Below are 19,387 nucleotides of genomic sequence, written 5' to 3'. Positions count from 1 at the left end.
GTACAGTATACCGACAATAAAATAGAAAGCATTCAAAGAACTCATATCTCCACTTTTGTGGTAGTGCTGTGTGTTGTAGCTATCTCCCTCTCATACCTGTCTCTCTATTCATGTATGCAATGAATAGACTTGTGATGATTATTTATCTCCTTTTCTTAGTATCTCCTACATCCACACACAGACCCCCTCCACCCCCATGTGCTGTGTTCTTATCGTCTCGATGGTGTACAATCCATGTTTTCTCCCCCCTTCCTCCGCCTCCTATGTCCTCTACTCCTGTTGTATATCTTAAATTTTACTTTGATTGTTCGCCCACCAGAATCTCTCTTCACAGCAGCTCTGCGAGTTTAATAGCAGGAAAATAATTAAGAGAACCTGTATACACAAGACGTGCTCTGTGCCAGACTCCAGTAGCCAAGCATCGCATGCTTCACACTCCTGTGCTTGTGTGTGAACCATCCATGAAGACAATCACTCTTGCCAGAAAGGGCCTGACACATAGGATGCCGTGAGATCACCGGCTGTAACGTGTGACATCATCACTGGTACATTATGTCAAAGGTGCGCTATAGTGATAGCAGCTCCATACCCTGTCTCCATGGGAACTGCATGCTTCTCTCCTGAGATCCTGATGCATTAAGAAGCTCTTAAAAGAAAAAAAAGTAAAAATGTTCCTTAAGAAAACAGAGAAAGAAAAGGACAATGCAAACATCTTAAAGGGAAACTAACAGCATGTTAGAAGACTTTAACCTGTGGTTATGTTTTCATAGTGCACAGGGCACTAAGATTTAAAGGGGTTATCCAGTGCTACAAAAAATGGCCACTTTCTTCCAGAGACAGCACCTCTCTTGACTCCAGTGCAGGTGTGGTATGCAATTAAGCTCTATTCACTTCAATGGAACAAAACCTACACTGAAACTGGAGACAAAAGTGGTGCTGTCTCTGGAGAAAAGAAGCCATGTTTTTGTAGTGCTGGATAACCCCTTTAGGGCAGCTTCACACAGTACGGATTGCAGCGGAAATTTCGCTGTGAGTTTTGCAGCAGGATCCTTCAGGGCCGGACTGGGACTTAAAATCAGCCCTGGCAATCAAACCCCAGCAGCCCACATATCATATCCCTCCCTATATATCATGGATAGCGGTATAAAATACGAGCTGTTGCAAATTCTACTTTATTTAGCCATGTCCCCCACTACTCCCTTAAACATGTGAACCCCACCATCAGCACCTAAAAATAATGCTATAACATAATCTGCTGTGGATTTGATGCAGCATATTTATGCACTCATTCAACTGATTAAATCAGAAGCATCAAATCCACATTGGATTAGGTATGAACGTGCCCTTAAAGGGAACCTGTGGGGTCTATACCAGGTGCACAGCTGTAGATCCCAGCGTACAGATCAGGGACTGGACCTTTAGTCCAGTGTAAACCTCTATAATCTTTCTTTTCATTACCAGCTGAAGTGTCACAGAGGTGGAGCCACAGCAGCACTTTCTGCCCCGCCCCTTCCTGCTCTGACTGATGGACGTATAGGTTAGTGCTGCTGCTGCCGCTGCTGTTGTGAAACTTTAGTTGGAAATGAAAAGGACAATTATATAAGTTTACACTGGACTAAAGATCAGTGATATCTCCCTCACCCCTGTCTGCTAAGAGCTACAGCCCTAGACCTGGTACGGACCTCACAGATTCCCTTTATAGGAGAAAAACATGGCCACTTTCTTCCAGAAACAGCGCCACACTCTTCTTCAGTTTGTGTGAGGTATTGCAGCTCAGTTCCATTGAAGTGAATGGAGCCAAGTTGTAATAACCATACACTGAGGACAGGGTGGTGCTGTTTTTGGACAAAAGTTACAATATTTTTTAAATACCTTTCATCCTATGTTTGCACACCATATAATGGCAGTCAAAGCTACATAATAAGCTGCTAGATAGCCATTTCCTACTGGATATCCATCTATCTATCTATCTATCTATCAGTAGGGCCCCAGGAAAAATTGAAGGATATATAATGGTAACATGGGTAAGAATTTTCTGTGCATGATAATACTGTCATAGTTAATAACACCAGTAAGCAAATATTATCACCACACTGTACACATTACTGCCATACTGTCACTAAGCAAACCCACCAATATTGCCAATACTACCAGTATATAAGTAACAAATAATATCACCACACCATGAGCACGGCCATTATCACCACATAATGACTAATACCGCTATACTGTGACTGAATACAATCCACATATATATCCATATATAAAATCCATATATATATATCCATATATACAATCCATATATAAAACACTAATATTACCAATAATACGAGTAATACCATCACACCATGCCCACTACTCCCACCATACAGTGACTGGATAATACCACTATACCATCACACCATGCCCACTACTCCCACCATACAGTGACTGGATAATACCACTATACCATCACACCATGCCCACTACCCTCAGCATACAGTGACTGGATAATACCACTATACCATCACACCATGCCCACTACTCTCAGCATACAGTGACTGGATACCACTATACTGGCACCAAATAACAGCCACTATATAAAGACCAATATTCTCCCAAAGCAGTGACAATAGAACACAGGTGTTACACTCTGTCCCTCCAGCTGTTACAGAACTACAAATCCCATCAGGACTGGACAGCTAAAGCATGACGGGAATTGTAGTTTTGCAACACCTGGAGGGCCGGAGTGTGACACCCCTGATACTGAGGTAGATCCCAGCTGTATAAAGGTTCTGCAGACATTATAAGTGATTATAGTGCAGTTACATCCTGTCACTCACAGTAGGTGTCTTCTCTGCATGACGAGACGTCCACTTTTCCTTTTCTTCTCCATCTGGCTCCGGCCATCATGAAGGCTTCTCTGGCCATGACTCCTCTCCACGGGATCTGCCAGACAGACATTTTAGGCTTCATGCTCCAGCAACATCCTCATCTATACATCCCCCCCTATAGAATAGCCCCCCTGCTGTACATCCCCTTATATAGAATAGCCCCCCTGCACCCCCCATATAGAATAGCCCCCCTGCATCCCCCTCCTACATAGAATGCCCCCTGCATCCCCCTCCAATATAGAATAGCCCCCGGCATCCCCCTCCGATATAGAATAGCCCCCCTGCATCCCCCTCCCATATAGCATAGCCCCCTGCATCCCCCTCCAATATAGAATAGCCCCCCTGCATCCCCTCCCATATAGAATAGCCCCCTGCATCCCCCTCCCATATAGAATAGCCCCCTGCATCCCCCTCCCATATAGAATAGCCCCCTGCACCCCCCTCCCATATAGAATAGCCTCCCCTGCACCCCCTCCCATATAGAATAGCCTCCCCTGCATCCCCCTCCTATATAGAATAGCCCCCCTGCATCCCCCTCCCATATAGAATAGCCCCCTGCATCCCCCCATATAGAATAGCCCCCTGCATCCCCCTCCCATATAGAATAGCCCCCCTGCATCCCCCTCCATATAGAATAGCCCCCCTGTCCATCCCCCTCCCATATAGAATAGCCCCCTGCACCCCCCCTTCCATATAGAATAGCCCCCCTGCATCCCCCTCCCATATAGAATAGCCCCCCTGCATCCCCCCCCCCCTATATAGAATGGCCCCCTGCATCCTCCTCCTATATAGAATAGCCCCCTGCACCCCCTCCCATATAGAATAGCCCCCTGCACCCCCTCCCATATAGAATAGCCCCCTGCATCCCCCTCCCATATAGAATAGCCCCCCTGCATCCCCCCCATATAGAATAGCCCCCTGCATCCCCTCCCATATAGAATAGCCCCCCTGCATCCTCCTCCTATATAGAATAGCCCCCCTGAATCCCCCTCCCATATAAAATAGCCTCCTGCATCCCCCCAATATAGAATAGCCCCCTGCATCCCCCTCCCATATAGAATAGCCCCCCCTGCACCCCCCCATATAGAATAGCCCCCCCTGCACCCCCCCATATAGAATAGCCCCCTGCATCCCCCTCCCATATAGAATAGCCTCCTGCATCCCCCCAATATAGAATAGCCCCCTGCATCCCCCTCCCATATAGAATAGCCCCCCCTGCACCCCCTCCCATATAGAATAGCCCCCCTGCATCCTCCTCCTATATAGAATAGCCCCCCCTGCACCCCCTCCCATATAGAATAGCCCCCTGCATCCTCCTCCTATATAGAATAGCCCCCTGCATCCTCCTCCTATATAGAATAGCCCCCCTGCACCCCCTCCCATATAGAATAGCCCCCCTGCATCGTCCTCCTATATAGAATAGCCCCCCTGCACCCCCTCCCATATAGAATAGCCCCCCTGCATCCTCCTCCTATATAGAATAGCCCCCCCCTGCACCCCCTCCCATATAGAATAGCCCCCCTGCATCCTCCTCCTATATAGAATAGCCCCCCTGCACCCCCTCCCATATAGAATAGCCCCCCTGCATCCCCCTCCTATAAAGAATAGCCCCCCTGCATCCCCCTCCTATATAGAATAGCCCCCCTGCACCCCCTCCTATATAGAATAGCCCCCCTGCATCCTCCTCCTATATAGAATAGCCCCCTGCACCCCCTCCCATATAGAATAGCCCCCCTGCATCCTCCTCCTATATAGAATAGCCCCCCCTGCACCCCCTCCCATATAGAATAGCCCCCCTGCATCCTCCTCCTATATAGAATAGCCCCCCCTGCACCCCCCATATAGAATAGCCCCCTGCACCCCCTCCCATATAGAATAGCCCCCCTGCATCCTCCTCCTATATAGAATAGCCCCCCCTGCACCCCCTCCCATATAGAATAGCCCCCCTGCATCCTCCTCCTATATAGAATAGCCCCCCCCCCTGCACCCCCTCCCATATAGAATAGCCCCCCTGCATCCTCCTCCTATATAGAATAGCCCCCCCTGCATCCTCCTCCTATATAGAATAGCCCCCCCTGCACCCCCCCATATAGAATAGCCCCCCTGCATCCTCCTCCTATATAGAATAGCCCCCCCTGCACCCCCCCCCATATAGAATAGCCCCCCTGCATCCTCCTCCTATATAGAATAGCCCCCCCTGCACCCCCTCCCATATAGAATAGCCCCCCTGCATCCTCCTCCTATATAAAATAGCCCCCCCCCCTGCACCCCCTCCCATATAGAATAGCCCCCCTGCATGGCCACATGTGAAGGGGTTAAAAAAAAAAAAATTCTCACCTCACCTCGCTCCCAGCAGCTTCTTCCTCGGCTGGATCTTCGGTCCACGGCGGCGGCGGCTCTCCTCTCTCTCCTCCAGGTCCTCAGCGGCGCGTCAGGGAAGTGACGTCACCGCTGGGGGCCTGGTGGAGGTGGCTGCAGACGTGCCTGCGCGCGGCACGTCTGCGGCCCTCGGCACTTGGGAGGGGAACAACGGGGCGGAGACACGCCACCGCAGCCCCCTCCCGCCACCACAGCCCGCTCACCTTGGCCCGGCTGGCCCGCTCCTGACGTGCTCCGCCAATCAACGAGGGGCCACAGCGGCGGGCCGCATCGGCCCCACGTTGATTGGACTGGAGGAGCATGTCAGGAGCGGGCCGCAGCGGTGATTTTTTTTTTTTCTATTAGACAGCCCGGGCGGCCCACAGACTGGTAATCTGGCCAGCCCAGCGGGCATTTGCCCGCCTTGCCAGATTACCAGTCCGGGCCTGGGATCCTTGCAATCCAAGGTCCTGGCAGTTCCTTGTGTATACATACTTGCAGCGGATTTTTCAGACCGCTTTGTTATGTAAATCACCCACCCTCGGCTGGGCAACACACTGATTGGCTGGGAGGGAGAGCAGGAGGCCAGGACCCCGGGCAGCAAGTCGAATTGAGGAAGGGTAACGTATATGTGCAGACAGGGCGTGGGCTAAGGGAGTAGTTGATTTACATACAGTGGTCTGAAAGATCTGCTGCAAGTATGCATTCACAAGGAACTGCCAGGACCTTGGATTGCAATGGATCCCGCTGCAAAACTCGCAGCGAGATTTCCGCTGCGGAAAGTGACGATTTGCGTATTATTTTATTCGCAAATGGCAGATTTGCGAATAAAATATTCGCAAATCGGCACTTTCCGCCGAGTACGCCGGGGGGCGGGGAGGGGGTGTGAAGGGGGCGGAACGGAGGGCGCGGACTCAGAGTCCGCGCGATTCACCATCTGTTCCGCCAAAGGATACGCCGAAAACCTACTCCAGTTCTCAGCTGGCGTAGGTTTTCGGACGAGCGCACAGGATTTATGTAGAGGCAGTCCGCCTCTACATAAATCCCTGTAGCGCTGGAGATGCGGGACATTTTTAAGTCCGGCGTAAAAAACGCCGGACTTAATAAATGTCCCCCATAGTATACACTCCGGCTGGGTTTCCAACCAGCCGCACGAAAAACTGACATGTCAGTTTTGTGCGGCTGCTATTCATTAAAGTGCAGTGACAGTGCAGACAATGGAGAGGGCGGCTCTGGCCACTCTTTATTGTGTGCTATGGTGAATTGGAATGCGAGCGCACACGGATGCGCCAGCATCCCAATTCATTAGAAATTACTAGAGATGAACGAATAAGATTCGATCGAAATGGTATTCAATCGAACATTGCGGTATTCGAAAGATTCGAATTCAATCGAGTAGTGTGGCGAATACGCGGGAAACATTCGAAAGCCCTCCCATTGCAGTTGGCGCTTTTTTTAATCAAATCACCATGCAGGAAGGCCGTTAAGGACCCTGGGAGTATGCACGCAGCGCGAAAACGGCGTCTACCCTCATTGGATGGCTAAACCACATGACCTTAAATCTTTAATACTTGACTTCCGCTTCTCGACCGCAGATGCGCTTTCAACCTAGCCAGGGAAAGATCTTGGAGTAGGGAGAGATAGGTTTTTAGTAGCGTTTTGGTTAGGCAGGCTTACTACAGAACCTAAAGTCTTTTTCAGGGCTAAGATCCAGCGAATAAAGTTATCTCTGAATCCAAAACACTTCTCAGTACTAAGAAATAGATGATAACAGCATCAGCATCAGCAGCAGGTGTATTCATTCCAGTACCCTGTCTGTACAAGTGACTTAGTGTCCCTGGTTTAGCCCGCTAAGGGCACGTTATACATACTGTTCAAGTAGCCCACTAAGGGCACCTGATATATACTGTTCCAGTAGCCCAGTAAAAGGCACGTGATACATATTGTTCCAGTAGCACAGTCAAAGGCACGTCATACATACTGTTCCAGTAGGCCACTAAGGGCACCTGATATATACTGTTCCAGTAGCCCACTAAGGGCACCTGATATATACTGTTCCAGTAGCCCAGAAAAAGGCACGTCATACATATTGTTCCAGTAGCCCAGTAAAAGGTCCGTGATACATACTGTTCCAGTAGCCCAGTAAAAGGCACATGATACATATTGTTCCAGTAGCACAGTCAAAGGCACGTCATACATACTGTTCCAGTAGGCCACTAAGGGCACCTGATATATACTGTTCCAGTAGCCCACTAAGGGCACCTGATATATACTGTTCCAGTAGCCCACTAAGAGTACCTGATATATACTGTTCCAGTAGCCCAGTAAAAGGCACATGATACATATTGTTCCAGCAGCCCAGAAAAAGGCACATCATACATTCTGTTCCAGTAGACCAGTAAAAGGCACGTCATACATACTGTTCCAGTAGCCCACTAAGGGCACCTGATATATACTGTTCCAGTAGCCCACTGAGGGCACCTGATATATACTGTTCCAGTAGCCCACTAAGGGCACCTAATATATACTGTTCCAGTAGCCCAGTAAATGGCACATGATAAAAATTGTTCCAGTAGCCCAGAAAAAGGCACGTCATACATACTTTTCCAGTAGCCCAGTAAAAGGCACGTCATATATACTGTTCCAGTAGGCCACTAAGGGCACCTGATATATACTGTTCCAGTAGCCCAGTAAAAGGCACGTGATACATATTGTTCCAGTAGCCCAGTAAAAGGTATGTCATACATACTGTTCCAGTAGCCAACTAAGGGCATCTGATATATACTGTTCCAGTAGCCCACTAAGGGCACATGATACATACTGTTCCAGAAGCACACTGAGGGCAAGTGATACAACACAGCAAAAAAAATCGTCTTTGAATTCAAAGCACTTCTCAGTGCTACTACATAGATCTTAGCAGGAGCAGCAGCAGTTTTCAGTACCCAGTGTGTACACTGTACACCAGACTTATAGTGTCCCTATTGTACCGTGTGGGCACTGGGCACAATATATAGCAAGTGTTCTTGTAGCCCACTGCGGGCTCGTTATACATAGTGTCCCTGTAGGCACTTCAGCCACTTCAGCTCAACCTTCCAAAAATTGTTTCAAAGGCCCTAGAGGTGAGCCTTCCAACAATAGGGTAGCGTTGAGTTGAGCCTTTGAAAAATTTGATTTGAGGTCCTAGAGGTGTCCCCCCCAAAATAAATAAATTGTCCTTAGTAGGGCCTACAATTGCTGCCTTTTCAAAATTACTTGGGGGCCCTTGAGGCGAGCCACCGAAAAAAAAATGGGTCTATTAGGCCCTACAGGTGCAGTGGTACAGTGGTTGAGGTAGAAGAGTAGGAGGTAATGTGACAGAGTCAGGCACAAGGCACTTCACTTTCGTCTGCTTTGCTCTGGTGGAGAAGTCTGGAAGTGTGGGTCAGTCCAGTGACTGTTCATTTTTATCAGCGTAAGGCGGTCATCACTCTCCGTGGATAGGTAGCTGCACTTATCCGTTATAATGCTGTGCTGAACACCCTCTCTGAAAACACACTGGCGGGAGGGCAGGCCAACACCTCCAAAGCGTACAAAGAGAGCTCAAGCCATGTGTCCAGCTTGGACACCCAATAAGTGTATGGCGCCGAGGGATCGGGGAGGACAGGTTACGGTCTGCCATTTACTCTTGCAACATCCGCCAATACTTTTCCCTCCTGCTGGTAGTAGGCACCTCAGTGCTGGATGTTTGGCGTTTGGGTGCCATTAAATTGTCCCACACTTTGAACAGTGTTCCCTTTTTGGTCATGGACCTCGCGGATAGTGTAACATTGCCGCAGGAACTCTCCTCTCTTCTGCCAGCGATGGTGGGCGGGAAGATCTCCATTATCATCTGCAGGAGTTCCACCTTGTATTGTTTTATCCGCTGGGTCCTCTCCTCCGGGGGAATGAGAGAGGAAACCTGGTCTCTATACCGGGGGTCCAGGAGGGCAAATATCCAGTATCGGCTACTGTCCATTACACGGACAACGTGTTTATCACTTACAAAGCAGCCCAACATGAAGTCTGCCATGTGTGCCAGACTCTGAACATGCAACAATGGGCTGTTCCCACCAGAAGGATGACTCTCCCATTCCTCCTCTTCCTCTTCAGCCTCCTCCTCTCCCCATCCACACTTTACCGACAGTACACACCCAACGTGAGTGCTACCCTCAAAAGTATGTGCACCCTCCTCCTCTTCCACATCCTCCTCTATGTCGTCCTCTTCTTCCTCCTGACATTGGTGATGAGAAGCTGACAACGGTGTGCTATGTGTTCTGCTCCAAAACATCTCCTGCTATACGGTCCTCCTCCCCACACAACTCTCTTTACTTTCTGAAGAGCAGGGATTGTTTGATGACCCATAGGAGAGGGATGGTTACGCTTACTATGTACTGCAGAAAACAAGGCTGAAAAAATGGACTGCACCTCACAACAAATGCAAAAAAATAGAAATTTTATTGTACATAAATGCCGGGAACAAACAAAAAACCATAAAAACAGTTAAAAATACCACCAAGCCACCGGCCCAGATTCGGCCAAGTGGCCCCCAACCCACTGGGAAATATGTTAAGTGATGACCAAGATAAATATATATATATGAATGAGTAAACAGTAATATCCTATAAAACAAGTAGATGTAAACAATAACCAGACACGAAAGTGTGCCAAATCCCCTGTGCTAAAACACACTAGATCACAAAAATCAATACATCATAGCAAATGCGAACAAACAAAGTGCAAGTGCAGACAAAGTGCAAAAGAAGGGGGAAAGGGAGGTTAGTAAGATACTACCAATATGGCCATCACTCAGTGGGTTAGGGAAAACATCCCACGCGTTCCGTCACATGGACTTCCTCAGGGATCATGCCAGTCATGGCTGGCAAACTGAGGTAGCTGACTGGTAGGTAGGCACGCGGGGATTTTGAAGCTGGTGATGTTACACATTAGCTGGTGTTGAGGCAAATGGAGGCGTTGCTGGAGCCTTCTCAGGCTGGCAGCGGTACAACTTATGAAAGTGGGCACACAAGCACTGCACTTTCAACAGTAGCTGGAGGTGGTTGGGGTAACTTTTCAGGAAACGTACCACCAAATTAAAAACGTGGTCCAGGCATGAAACGTGTTTGAGTTCGGAAAGCTCCAAATATGCCACCAAGTTCCGGCCATTATCGCACACAACCATACGTGGTACCAGCTGCAACGGCAAAAGCCAAATGTATGCCTGATGCAAGACGGCATCTCTTACCTCTGGGGCGCTGTGCTTATCGCCCAAGCTAATAAGCGTGAACATGGCCTGCTGACGTCTCCCCACTCCAGTGCTGCAGTGCTTCCATCCAGCGGCTGAGAAAGATGTTAAGGCGGAAAAGGAGGAGGTGGAGGAGGTGGGGTTGAAAGAACCCGTGCCAGCAATTTTTTGTGCGGTGGTGGAGGTAGTCACTCCCATTTTGAGAACCGGTCCCAGGTTCTACCACATTGACCCAGTGTGCCGCGAGGGAGATGTAGCTCACTGAGTATCTGAGGGCCGCTCGATGTTACCGGACACGTGCTGGTGCAAGGAGGGGACCGCACTCCGGAAAAAATAGTGGCGGCTAGGGACCAAATGCCATGGCGCAGCAGCCACCATCAGGTCACAGGAGGACGGGGTCTCTACAAGCCTAAACAGCAACATCTCAAGGGCCAGCATTTTTTAAATGTGGCTGTTTAGGGCTCAGTCTTGTGGGTGGCTCGCTGCGTAGTTTCACTTGCACTCAAAGACCTGCACGATACACAATTGTTGGGAGGAGGCAAACAAAACTGCAGGCGAAGGGGCGGTCACAGGCGAAGTACACTACATATACAATCCTCAGGTTGCTCCTGGGATTCTTACAGTTCCGATGCTAGAAAAGGACCAGAATTCAGCTAACGGGAGTGGGCAAAGGATAGATGAATGTCTTTGGAACATTGGGCAGGTTGGGAGGAAAGAGGGTCACAGCAAGGTATCTGCAGTCCAGGCTCTTGGCTGTCGTCGAAACTGGACTGTGTGGACGAATGGGTGGTGGTGGACATATGGGAGGAAGCATTATTGGCTATCCATTTGACCACCTGTTTCTGCTGATCTGGCCTTAACAGCGGTGTACTCCGCCCGCCGCCTAGCTGGTTAAGGAACTGAGGGATGTTGTATGAACGTAAACCTTCCTGCCCCATGGCAGCAGCCATTGATTGTCCGGGTGCTTGCACGCGGCTTGTGCCTACACAGGGCCCCTTCCCTTTGCGCTACCCTTGTTCATAGTTGTTTCAGATGCTAACATGTGCCCTCAGTGGACTATAGGAAACTGTGTAACATGCCCACTATCACAACTCCAGTATATTACACATTCCAGTATCACTCCAGTATATTACACATCGCCACAATCAGGTTCACAGCATATTACTCACCGTGAAGTATGTCGCCACAAATCACAGCAATTTTGCAGGGACTTTTGTACTTAAGGCCCGACCATTTGTTTGGGATTTGCCCACGGGTCCTTTACCTGTTCAGATCCTGCTGGAGGGCACGTATCACTTGGCTTAGGATACGCCTTTTATGTGTGTTGGGGTTAGTGACAGGGACATGTTCCAGGGCATAATCCCTTTCATCCATGATTTGGACCATGGGCTTCAGCTCTTCTTGGCCAAAACGGGATGATTTCCTGGACATTTTCTAGCCTCTCCTATGCTCTGCTGTAGCCTAACGTTTGTATAGCATGACACGTGATACGCACAAATAACATGACGCTCTATGGACGTACATTGGAATCATGTATGTAACGCTGCGCACGAAATAAGAAGGAAATGTGTGAACATTGCCGTAAACATTCGTAAAGCATTCACAAATATTTTTCATTCGCAACTGCAGAGAGTGGCGTTATACTGCGACTTTGGGGTGTTGGGTGCACCCAGGCATGCTCCCCCTGATGTCACAGTGTCATTCCGGAGGTGTTGGCATCATTTAGGGAGGTTTTATGGGGGACTTGGTGACCTCCAAGTGGTCGAATTTGGATTTCCAAGTGCCGAGAATTTTTTCCCAATAGACTATAATTGGATCGAATATTCGTTCGAATAGTCGAATCTCAGTGCCTATTCGATTCGAATTCTCGAAAGTCAAATATTTCACTACTTGCTCATCTCTAGAAATTACATTGTTGTCATGTTGTGTGAGCATGGCCTTAGGCATGCTCACACGTACCGTATCTGCAGTGGATTTCACGCTGCGAATTCTCAGCGAAATCCGCTGCGGATACTGTGTGAACACACCCTTAGCCTATGTTCACATTACATAAGCTACATTACGTAATAATCATAGCTGTTGTTGCCGATTTGCAACAATGCCCATGATGACTACATAGTGCTGCCTTCAATGGAATCCCGGCCGGTTTACACTCTGGCCGGGATCCCTTGTGGCGACGCAAGAAACTGGTACAGGCTCGGACTAGCCCACAGGGGAGCAGGGGAATCCCTCAGTGGGCCGTACCCCTTGGTGGGCCCCTGGCAGGAGGTGGGCCTCCCTGTCTGACTCTTTCTACTAGAGAATAAGAACATATTATATGCTATAGAAGCACAGACAAATATATGTAAGGTACCATGTGTCTTCTTGACCTAACAGCATCTAACAGTGTCAGCAGTTTGGAACACGCATTACAGCTGACAGAAACCTCATAACAAATAACAGGCAGGCAGGGGAGTGCGGGAAGATAATAAAGGAACTATACTCACCAGTCCCTGTACCCCTGCACTGCTCTCTCTCCCACACCCGCTGAAAGTCATTTTCAGTAATTTTCAACCAAATTCAGTTAGTGATTGGCTGAGCGAGCGATCCATCAGCCGAGTATGTGATGTTGCAGCGGGAGAAACTGCAGGAGGCCGGTGGCTATTGGATATCATTAAGGGAGATCTTTGGGGGCACAGGGACGGGTAACTACTGTATATTTTCTTTATTATGTTCCTGCATCCCCCTACCTACCTGAGATTTGTTAGTTTCATGGGACTTCTCCTTTCAAGAAACCTAAGTGGCACATTATGCTGTTTGCCTAGAGTGACTGACAAGTTACTAGCAGTGAGCTGGCATCGCTGGTCACATACACAGCTCTGTGCAAAGTTGCTATAGTAATGTGAAAGGTTTGGTGCTTGGTATATCTGGTGTAAGCAAGGTGGGCCCAAAAATCTAATTCCCAGGTGGGCCCAAGGTACCCCAGTCTGGCTGGGCCGGTGCTCCCGCTAAAATCCATAGGATAGGGGATAACAAGCTAAAAAATTTCTTTTAAATCAACTGGTGTCAGAAAGTTATATAGATTTGTAATTTACTTCTATTAAAAACCCTCAAACCTTCCAGTACTTATCAGCTGCTGTATGTCTTGAAGAAAGTGGTGTATTCTTTCCAGTGTGACACATTGCTCTATGCTGCCACCTCTGTCCATGTCCGGAACTTACTTTGAACAGTTGCTAACATGGACAGAGGTGGCAGCAGAGAGCACTGTGTCAGACTGGAAAGAATACACCACTTAAAATTACAAATTTCTGGCACCAGGTTTTTTTTTATAATTTTTTTTTGTGGAGTATCCCATTAACCTCTTAAGGACATAGGACGTACCGGTACGTCCTATGTCCTCACTTGCACTTCAAAGCGGGGCCGCGCGGCGGCCCCGCTTTGAAGTGCCGCGATCCCGGGTGCCGCGTGTAGCCCGGGACCGCCGCTATTAGCGGGCACGGTCTGATCGCCGTGCCCGCTAATTAGCTAATCGGAGGCAGCTGTCAAAGTTGACAGCTGCCTCCGATTACCGGAGGCAACGTTTCCCTGGTGTCTAGTGGGGGAGATCGCTCCTCCGGGACCTTGTCCCGGAGGAGCGATCTCCGTTACTGATGCCGGCCGGGGACGCGTCCAAGATGGCGCCGTCCTCGGCTCGGCACTCGTTCGTTTTCGGCTGCAGCAGCCGAAAGCAAACGAGTGCCGATCTCATGGATCTCTGCAGCATATCTATGCTGCAGAGATCTCAATGAGAGATCCAAGTGTATATACTAGAAGTCCCCCATGGGGGCTTCTAGTATATGTGTAAAAAAAAAAAAAAAAAGTGTTGTTAATAGTAAAAAGCCCCCTCCCCTAATAAAAGTCTGAATCACCCCCCTTTTCCCAGGTTTTAAATAAAAGTAAACAAATAAATAAATAAATAAACATGTTTGCTATCGCCGCGTGCGTAATCGCCTGAACTATTAATTAATCACATTCCTGATCTCACACGGTAAACGGCGTCAGCGCAAAAAAATCCCAAAGTGCAAAATTGCGCATTTTTGGTCGCATCAAATCCAGAAAAAATGTAATAAAAAGCGATCAAAAAGACGTATATGGGCAATCAAGGTACCGATAGAAAGATCAAATCATGGCGCAAAAAATGACACCTCGCACAGCCCCATAGACCAAAGGATAAAAGCGCTATAAGCCTGGGAATGGAGCGATTTTAAGGAACGTATATTGGTTAACAACGGTTTGAATTTTTTACAGGCCATCAGATACAATATAAGTTATACATGTTATATATCGTTTTAATCATAACGACTTAAAGGAACATGCATAACAAGTCAGTTTTACCCCAGGGTGAATGGCGTAAAAACACATTTCCCCCAAATAAAAGAAATGCGTTTTTTTTTTTCAATTTCACCACACTTTGAATTTTTTTCTGGTTTCGCAGTGTACTTTATGCAAAAATTCAGCCTGTAATTGCAAAGTACAATTAGTGACGCAAAAAATAAGGGGTCATGTGGGTTTCTAGGTGGAAAAATGCAAGTGCTATGACCTTTTAAACACAAGGAGGAAAAACCGAAAACGTAAAAACGAAAATGGGCCATGTCCTTAAAGGGTTAATACTGTGGACTATTTTACTTTTAAGCAACTTGACAACCCCTTTCGTACAGTCAATTCCGTTTTCCAGTGATCAACTAATCGGGTGATCACTGATTTCCTATGAAAGCCTGGGAAATGTTTTACATGCCACCCATACTGCTTGTCTTTACTCTGGGGGATTTCCAGGTAGGGATCCCCTTCTTCTCTATTCATTTCAGCAGCTTGATGTATAATACTCTTTGGCAGCCCTTTCCACATACAATTACATCAGATTGTCAGCTGTCTCCTTCATGTAAACAAATCTGCCGTATATAACCTTATAGTGGATTCTAAACTGAGTCAAAGGAAATGCTGGGAATTGTAGTGTATAGACATTTCTGTGAACCACAAGTGTCCCTCCAAAAAGATGGGAGATATGGAGGAAGGGCTGACTGCAAAGCATTATGGGGAAGCTTGATGTCATGTGTTTTTCAGTCATCATCATCATCATAAACTTTACAGCAATGGAGCAACTTTATTAATCTGCCAGAGAAAAAAACACAGTCTGATTTGCCTATAACAACCAATCACAGATCACCTTTCATATCTCAACAAGCTCTTATAAATATAAAGCTGAGCTTTGATTGGTTGCTATGGGCAAGTCAGACTGCCTAAGTTGCGCATGGCAACCAATCACAGTTTAGCTTTTATTTTGCCAGAGTAATTTGAGAAACGAAAGCTAAGCTGTGATTGGTTGCTATGGGCCACATCAAACCATATTATTTAGTGATCTTAGTGTGGCCTAACCATAAGCTGTTTGCTTGGTCACAAGTGTGTTTAGTGACCTCTGCAGTAAAGTGCATTGCCAGTAATTAATGGGTTAATGCTTCGGATGTGTTTACCTGCAGTAACCATGGCAACCATGCACTGTGATGACAAGCGCTTATGTCATAATGAAGGTTCCATAAAGCAATGCACCGCACCCTGATCAGTGCCATCTTGGATGCGCCAGAGGACCTTGAGCTTAACTACTTTACTGCCCCCTACCATTGATGTAATTTGGAGGCTCTAGCAGAGGAAAAGTGGTGGTCTGCTTTAGACTACGCCTTCATCAAGTCTACACCTAGAAGAGATACATCCGCCTGCCTAGCCTTCAATAAGGTGACATATTTCAGCCAGATCTCTCTCAGATCCACTATATTATATTTATAGTATGGTATTACCCTCTTAGCCCAGAGGAGGGGCAACTCTCCAGCCATGGCTCCCTCGAGGTTTCTCCCACAGGGGGTTTTTCCTCGCCTGAGTGCTGGAGAGTGACTCTTCGTGAGTCGGGGGTCTGCCATTTTCAGTGTCATGTAATCATAAATAAAATTGGCACCCTTTGACACCTGATTACAATGTGTTGTGTCTTTATTTTGTGTTTTTGGTTGAACTTCTTATTCTTGGGAGTTGGGGATCCGTCACATATTGCAAAGTGATAGAGCTGGACATCTGCCTGATACACAGATCTATCACCTGCACAATAAGCGCAAGTAGGATGGAGCATGTATGTGCGGATCCCTGGATTAAAGGGGCACTCGCATGCTTTATACCTATATCTGCAAGGCTACAAGGTCAAAAGGTAGCACATTATTGCAACATGGACACCACCATAAATATACATCATAGTGTATATACACAACCCAGTGGCTCTTGTTTGTGTGGGCAGCATCAGGGGCAAGTATTGCACCCCCGCACACATACATCCAGGTGTGGCCTAGGTAGCTCCCCCCCCTGCAAAATCCAGAGGATACACAATGGAAAGTGCAGCTCCGGCCACCCTCTGCATTGTGTGCTATGGTGAATTGGGATGCGGGCGCACACGGATTTCACAGCATATTTTATGTAAAAAATAGGTGAAAAAAATGTAGGGGACAAAATGCAAGAGCTATGGCCTTTTAAACATGAGGAGGGCTTGGTCCTTAAGGGGTTAAGGAAGCGGCACGAGGACGGGTATGTATACTTTCGTTGTTATATTCCCACACCCTCCTGCCTGCCTGAGATTTGTTAGTTTCATGGGACTTCTCCTTTCAAGATACTTATGTGGCACATTATGCTGTATGCATAGAGTGAGTGACAAGTTACTAGCAGTGAGCTAGCATCGCTGGTCACATACAGTGTCGGACTGGCCCACCAGAGGACCAGAGGATCCTCCGGTCGGCCCCCAGCTCAGAACTTGCAGTAACACTGACTGACATGTCATTTCTCACTGGTTCTTTATTGGTGGGCCTCAGGATAATTTCCTCTGGCATGCCCCAGGTATCTTAGTCCAACACTGGTCACATACACAGTGTGGTGCAAAGTCGCTATAGTAATGTGAAAGGTATGACGCTGGTTATATCTGGTGTAAGTAGTGTGGGCCCCAAGAATTAAATTCCCTGGTGGGCCTAAGGTACCCCAGTCCGACACTGAACTGGTATGTCAGTTTTCCATTGTGAGCAGTGGGAAATTCTGATGCGGGCGCGTACAGATGCGCCCGCATCAGAATTCAGCGGCGGTAAAGATCATCCAGCCAGTACTGCAGTACCGGCCGGGATGATCTTTTCTGAGACTGTCCGGTGTCTTACCACATCTTCACATAGCCTTAAGGTTATTTTCTTACTGATCTTCCCCACCGACTGCCATATGAATATAGAATCAGATGAACATTCATGAGGGGCGGGATGATAGGTGGTGGTCCCACCACCTGTGCACCAACCACCTAGTTTACATAATAACTAATCTGAAGATTTAGCAAAAATGGCGCTGAAGATGAAGGTAAGAAAATAACCTTCCTTCTCACAGTCATCGGCCCTATGGGAGCATATAAGCAGGCTAGAGTCTGCTAACTTGCTGTGAGTTTCCTTTTAAAAAGTAATGTTACAAAGGGTTAGGTCCCTATTACATGGGATGACTATGGCCTGATCATTTTAGTAAACGAGCTAAATCTGCTAGATCGGCGCTTGTTTACTGGACCTATTAGACAGCCTGATTATCTGGCAGCCAGGGCTGCAGGCACATTGTTGGTGATGTCCATGCAGCCCTTGCCCAAATATCTGATAACTTGCCTCTCCCTGCTCCCCGTCTTCTCTCCTGTGCCCCACAGCTTCCTGGCCCCTGCAGCAGCATATAAGTGTCCTGTAGGCTGACAGGCTGTTCAGTCAATCACAGGCCGTTCAGATGCTGTTGCCGCCGGGACCAGGAAGCTGCGGAGCACAGAAGAGAAGACTGGGAGTGGGGAGAGGTAAGGTATCAGAAGTCTGGGAAATCCTTAGCCGTGCAGTGCTATTACACTTAGCGATGCGCAGTCGGCACCTGATGATTTTAGGTCCAAACCTAAACCAAGGATGAGTCAATGATTATTTTTTCAGCTGATCGTTGTATCTATTACAAGGAGCGATAACCGGGGAAATACACAGTGCTTGAAAAGAGCGCCCCCCCCCCACCCAGTGACTTCCCTTTAAGAACAACTTTAACCATTGATTCCCCTTCCTTTAAGAGTGACTTTGGTACAGTCCCTTAAGGAGCAACTTTGCTGCCAGCTCTTTAAGAGTGACCTAAATACTATACCTTTAAAAGCAACTTAGGTACCACCCCTTGAAGAACAACTTTAGTGCTGTCCCTTTAAGAGTGACCTTGGCCCCTGCCCTTTAAGAACACCTTTAATACTGTCCCTTTAAAATTTACTTTAGTGCTGTTCATTTAAGAATGACTTATGAACCATCCCTTTAGGAGTGACTTATGTACCGTCCCTTTAAGAGTGACTTTGGTACTGTCTTTTTAAAAACTACTTTAGTACCGTGCTTTTAAGAGCGAGTTTTGCAATGTCCCTTTAAGAGCAACTTTCGGACTTCCCTTTTAGGAGCAACTTTGGTTCCTTCCCTTTAAGAGTGACTTTGGTACCATCACTTTAAGAGCTAATTTGAGTCACTTCTGCTAATTCACTGACTCACCTCTGCTACATCACTGACTCAGCTCTGCTGTGTCATGCGGGTATCAGCTCTGCTACAACACCGACCCAGCTCTGCTGAGTCAATCTGATCACACTGAGTGCCAGTTTTCTTCTGTTCACAATGTTTGGATTCTTCTGTATGTGATGAGCACCGCAGGGATCTACTAATATTACTAGTGACATAATTCTACTTACCTGTTTACTGGACTCTGTTTGGGCTTTGTGCAAGTCACCTGTTTCTCCTTGAGCTAATGTATACAGTTTTGGCCTGATTCGGCCGATTATGACTCCGTGTAATAGGGCCCTTGTTTTTTCTCTCCTAGGGCAGTCATCATGTCAGCC

This window comes from Dendropsophus ebraccatus, chromosome 4 (genome assembly GCF_027789765.1).
Source record: "Dendropsophus ebraccatus isolate aDenEbr1 chromosome 4, aDenEbr1.pat, whole genome shotgun sequence".
NCBI classification, from domain to species: Eukaryota; Metazoa; Chordata; class Amphibia; order Anura; family Hylidae; genus Dendropsophus; species Dendropsophus ebraccatus.
Note: the sequence above shows the minus strand (reverse complement) of the source record.